Below are 6,240 nucleotides of genomic sequence, written 5' to 3' on the forward strand. Positions count from 1 at the left end.
TAACTCTTTACGAAAATTGCTAATCGATTATCAAAGAACATCAGAATATGTAACTTCCTTTATTATGTGATTTATGTGTTAAGGCCCCTGTACACAATGGGCCATCGCCAGCCAGTCCAAAGGACACAGCCATGCAGTTGATGCAGTAGAATGAGATAACAATATCACTTGCTCCCTCTAACGCATAAATGCGTCCCCCAGAATGGCCCACGCTGGCCCATTGTGTACAGGGGCCTTTACTCATATCGATACTACTAGCCGACTAGTCGGCAGTCTAATCGGCCATCCGAGCGCCGATTAGTCGGCTAGTCGGCCAAAACCATAGTCGGTACATCACTAGTAAAAAGGGAGAATATTTAGTTCTCTGATTTCTAAACGTTCACAAACGGTCATGAGTGGCATGTCATAATCGCTTCGTTTCATTATACGAAAATCCACGATACCAAGGAGCCCAAGATTGTTAAAAAATATTAACTTCAAAAGTGATGATTAACTTGTAACATATTTTAAAGAAGTATTTTTTCAACTAAATATTATAAGATACATACTTGATCTTTAAACTTATTTCAAAAGATATTTAGAAATTTACACGACAAATGACGGTTTAAAACGTTAACCGGAACGCATATCTTGATTGATTTGTTGTTTCTGTCTGTTAGTGAATGAATTTGGTTTACATGGTTCAAAAATATTGCGGTTTATATGATAAAATGAGTGAAAATATTGGACCGATTAAGCTTGAGCTCAAGCTCCAGCTACACCATGTATTTTGCTAACAGTTGCTAGTGACAGAAAGGGAAGTGCTTTGTTTCTGGAACTACAAGGTGCCTGCTGGATTAAAATTCATACGTAAGTATCGACATAAAAATATTCATAAGTATTAGGTAGGTACAAGTTTCTTTAAACAGCTTGATTTTTATTTACTTAGACCCTTACCCTTTGTATCTTTCCAATTAAATTCTTGTTTCTTTAAAGTTTTATTTCATTTTATTTTATATTTATTTTTTGTTTTGTGTTTGTTTACAGTGAATTTTATTTGGTGGCCATGGATTTTACTACTTTAGAAATAATGGGGCATTTCTTTGTAAGTTAATTTTATTTTTTGTTAATACCACATAAAAATCATCTGTCATATTTATTATGATCACACTTCGAGCAACACCGGCTTCCGAAGTGATCACAGAACCTTTTCTGTGATCACTTCGGAAGCCGGTGTTGCCACATATAATGCCCTTATACGTGTTATTTTTTTACTGTTTAGTATATTTGATTTTAGTTATAACTACCTGTTAAAAACACATGCATATCGCAGCCAGGGGTTGGCCATGCGGTTATTTGGACGTACAATTGTGGTTTTGTTCATTCTCAGAATAAAATAAATTATTGTTTAATTTATTACTATTTAGACCAATCATCACATTAAACAACTCAAGATTTATGGCACTTTGGGATTCCTGAATCTACTGAAAGAGCATTCCATCATTACGTAAGGGACATTCGGACCCATTTTTTCGAATTTCCGACCCTAGTTCTTTTTTGGCTTGCATTTTTAGGGTTCCGTACCCAAAGGGTAAAAACGGGACCCTATTACTAAGACTCCGCTGTCCGTCCGTCCGTCTGTCCATCTGTCACCAGGCTGTATCTCACGAACCGTGATAGCTAGACAGTTGAAATTTTCACAGATGATGTATTTCTGTTGCCGCTATAACAACAAATACTAAAAACAGAATAAAATAAAGATTTAAGTGGGGCTCCCATACAACAAACGTGATTTTTGACCGAAGTTAAGCAACGTCGGGCGGGGTCAGTACTTGGATGGGTGACCGTTTTTTTGCTTGTTTTGCTCTATTTTTTGTTGATGGTGCGGAACCCTCCGTGCGCGAGTCCGACTCGCACTTGGCCGGTTTTTTATAGTCTAATATTGGTGTCATCGTAACGCTAGTTGTTTTCTTAAACTGTTTAATTTACAGTTAATATAATACGCAAGTCGACAAAGTAATTTGGAATTAAAGCAAATATTTCGTAAGCAACTCGCATGTAAAATACGCCAATTTTTTTTTTAAGAATTTTGTTTAAAAAACTTTTTTTTATAATTATTAAGTTTCGAAAAACTCATTGGTATGAGCCGAGGTTTGAACCCACGACCTCCGGATTGCAAGTCGCACGCTCCTACCGCTAGGGCACCATCGCTCAGCAACTTTTATTACGAGAAATCCTGGAATTTAAAAATGGTTCACACTATGTTACATTTTGTATTCACATTCAAGTACAATTCCCACCGAAGGGGTCATCCATTAATTACTTCACACGAATTTCTAGGTTTTTTGACCCCTCCCCCCTCATTGTCACACTTGGTCACATTTGGCAAACCCCTCCCGCCTGGTGTGACGTCACATTTTTTCAACGAAATCGGCAAATCGAATGAAGTAAAGTTGTACAATGTGCCTATTATTAATATTTTACCAAAATATTTTTGAAAAAAGAAATTTTAGCAATTTTATATCCCAAAACTGATTAGGAAAGAAAATTAAACGAATAACAATGATTATCTTTCCAAAAATTTGTTATTTAACTGTACAGCGAATTAAGTATTTTAAATAAGTTAAAGTGACGTCACAAAGTTTGTGCCTCCCCCCTCCCCCTGTCACAACAATGTCACATTTTCTTGACCCCCTCCCCCCCCCATAAACGTGTGATGTAATTAATGGATGACCCCGAACGAGCGGAGTCGGTACCCATTTCACATTTGTACGAGAGACACTTTCGCATTTATTATATTAAATAGTAATATGGATTATTAAAACTCCTAAACTCTGGCGAGCAAGTTATATTACAAGCTATATTCCTAATTTTTTTTTTGTATGCTGGCAACTTTTTTTCCTATAAAATGAACCGTCAGTTTCAAACTATCATTTTATAGTAATTTTATTACTGAGTGAGGCTACTTAAAAAAAACCGGCCAAGTGCGAGTCGCACTCGCGTACGAAGGGTTCCGTACCATTACGCAAAAATCGTCAAAAAATCAAGTTTGTTGTATGGGACTCTACTTAAATATTTATTTTACTGTTTGTTGTTATAGCGGCGAATGAAAGGTAAATTGCGGTTTACGATTTATGACGTATTAAAAAAAACTACTTACTAGATCTCGTTCAAACCAATTTTCGGTGGAAGTTTGCATGGTAATGTACATCATATATTTTTTTTTAGTTTTATCATTCTCTTAATTTTAGAAGTTACAGGGAGGGGACACATTTTACCGCGTTGGAAGTGTCTCTCGCGCAAACTATTCAGTTTAGAAAAAAATGATATTAGAAACCTCAATATCATTTTTGAAGACCTATCCATAGATACCCCACACGTATGGGTTTGATGAAAAACATTTTTGAGTTTCGGTTCTAAGTAGGTATGGGGAACCCCCAAAATGTATTGTTTTTTTTTTTCTATTTTTGTGTAAAAATCTTAATGCGGTTCACAGAATACATCTACTTACCAAGTTTCAACAGTATAGTTCTTATAGTTTCGGAAAAAAGTGGCTATGAACATACGGACTCACAGACAGACAGACAGACACGACGAATCTATAAGGGTTCCGTTTTATGCCATTTGGCTACGGAACCCTAAAAACGTTTCTTTTGTGGAACGACTCGCTGGTCACAGTCTAAACTCCGCTGTCAAAGAGAGACCTAAGTACGAACCGAACGAAAATAAAAAGGAAAAGGAATGCCTACCGGCCTATTATACGTTTACGTATTTTATTAGTTGTAATAAAACTCGTGTTGACAGTTGCAAACAGACTAAATTTATTTTTCAAATATACCGTTATCCAAGATACAAGTTGTTGCTTAGCCATTAACAGATGGCAGCAGTAGTATACAATATATGATGATTTTGTTACAAATTTAACACCACCACCTAACAAAATCAAAAAATAAACTTATATTTATTATACAGCTGTAATGCCTAATAATTTAACAAATTTATGATGTTTGACAGAAGTCAAACTTTTTGTTAAAACATCTGCTGGCATTTCAGCTGTTGGCATATACTTAATTTTAACAAAATTATTTGCCACAGCTTCTCGGACAAAATGACAACGTATATCTATATGCTTTGACCGCCTGTGTAAAATTGGATTTGCAGCCAATTTTTGTGCACTCTGATTATCGTTGTGCAAAACAATGGGATCACAGCTACCTAAAATTTCTGTAATGAGATTTTTTAAATAGATAGCTTCTTTACACGCTTCTGACATGGCTACAAATTCTGATTCAGTACTAGAGAGTGACACAGTTCTCTGTTTTCTACATTCATAGGATATTACACTATTTGACAATGTAAAACAAAACCCAGAATATGACCGTCGGTCATTGACATCTGACCCCCAGTCAGCATCTACAAAACATTCCAGAGATGAATTGTCCTTTTTATACACAAGACCATAATTTTTTGTTTTATGTAAATACTTCAAAATTCTTTTAGCATGTTTCCAATGATTTTCATTGTGACAATTATTAAATTGGCTTAAATAGCTCACACTATATGAAATATCAGGTCGGGTCAAAACTGATAGGTACATTAAACTACCTAACAATTGTTGATATGGATATTTCTTATCTTTACATACATTTTCAGATTTTTCACACTGTAGATTAACTTCCATAGGAGTTTCTGCTAACTTACTGTCAGTCATATTAAATCTATGGAGCAATTCAGTTACATACTGTTCCTGATCTACTGTTATCATACCATTTTTGACCTTGACCCTCATGCCTAAACATTGTTTTAATTGACCTAAGTTTTTGATCTTAAAATTAACACTTAGCTCCTGTACTAATTGATTAGTAGCTGGTTTACTGTTGGAGAAAACAAAAAAGTCATCAACAAACAGAGCTATGATAATTTTAGTATCACCTTCAAACTTAGTAAACAAACATGGCTCAAATTTAGACTTTTTATAGCCAAGACTATGCAAATACTCCTCTACTCTTTGATACCAAGCCCTAGATGACTGCTTGAGCCCATAGATAGCCCTTTTCAATTTTAAAACTTTATTATTATTATCATCACTGCAGTCAGGAGTAACAGGCTGATTCATATACACTGTCTCATCCAAAAACCCATTTAAAAAAGCAGTAGTTACATCCAAGTGACTTACATCTAAATCAAGTTTTACAGCAAGAGCAAACAAAAGTCTTAATGTAGAGTATCTAAGCACCGGAGAAAATGTCTCATGGAAGTCGACACCTTCCTTTTGGGTGAAGCCCTTTGCAACTAACCGCGCACGATATCTCACTTTATTTTCTAAGTCTATTTTCTTTTTGAACACCCACTTACACTGAACCACTGTGCTATTCTCAGGATAGTCCACTAATTCCCACGCACTGTTCTCTTCAAAAGAATTTAATTCTTCTCTCATAGCCTCCTTCCAAAATGAAGATTCAGGGCCATTCAGAGCTTCTTGAAGACTAATACCTCCTTCAACTGAGCTTTGACTTGATTCCACACACATATTTGTGAATCCATACCTCTCTGGTTTCCTTCTTATTCTCTTGGTAGGTGTGTCACTGGATGCATCTTGAACTGGTGCATCTTCAGTCGCTGAAACGCTTACCTCAATGGGGTTAGGCCCATGGTCATCTGGGCCACTTGGAACCTCAAAAAACTCTGCCTCATCAGATTCAACTGAGGCATTCAGTTCTTGTCCGCCATGATCTGAGGTATGGGCATTTTGCTCCATTTCAGCTTGAACCTCTACTTCTGCCGAATCCACCTTCTTTTCAGGACATGAAATATCAATCTGCACGCTGCTCTCTTTCTCGACTCCCTCTTCAATTATAATTACATCTCTACTTGTAATTATATTGTTGCTATTAGGATCATACACTCTATAGCCTTTGACATTATCAGCGTAGCCGACAAGTATACACTGCTTTGCTTTCTTGTCCCACTTCAGACGACGCTCCTTAGGTATATGGACCATAACTTTACTTCCGAAGATACGTAAGTTACTTACATCTGGCTTCTGCCCCGTCCACATCTCATATGGTGTTCTGTTATTCAAACCTGATGCTATAGACCTGTTTTTTAAATACACAGATGTATGAACGGCCTCTGCCCAAAACTTCTTGTCTAGTTCTGCATCAAACACCAAACTTTTAGCCTTCTCTGCGATCGACCGATTCTGCCGTTCAACAAGGCCATTCTGTTCACTCGTATATGGGTTGCTCTTCTGATGTACTA

The sequence above is a fragment of the Cydia amplana genome, chromosome 7 (genome assembly GCF_948474715.1).
Source record: "Cydia amplana chromosome 7, ilCydAmpl1.1, whole genome shotgun sequence".
Classification (NCBI taxonomy): Eukaryota; Metazoa; Arthropoda; class Insecta; order Lepidoptera; family Tortricidae; genus Cydia; species Cydia amplana.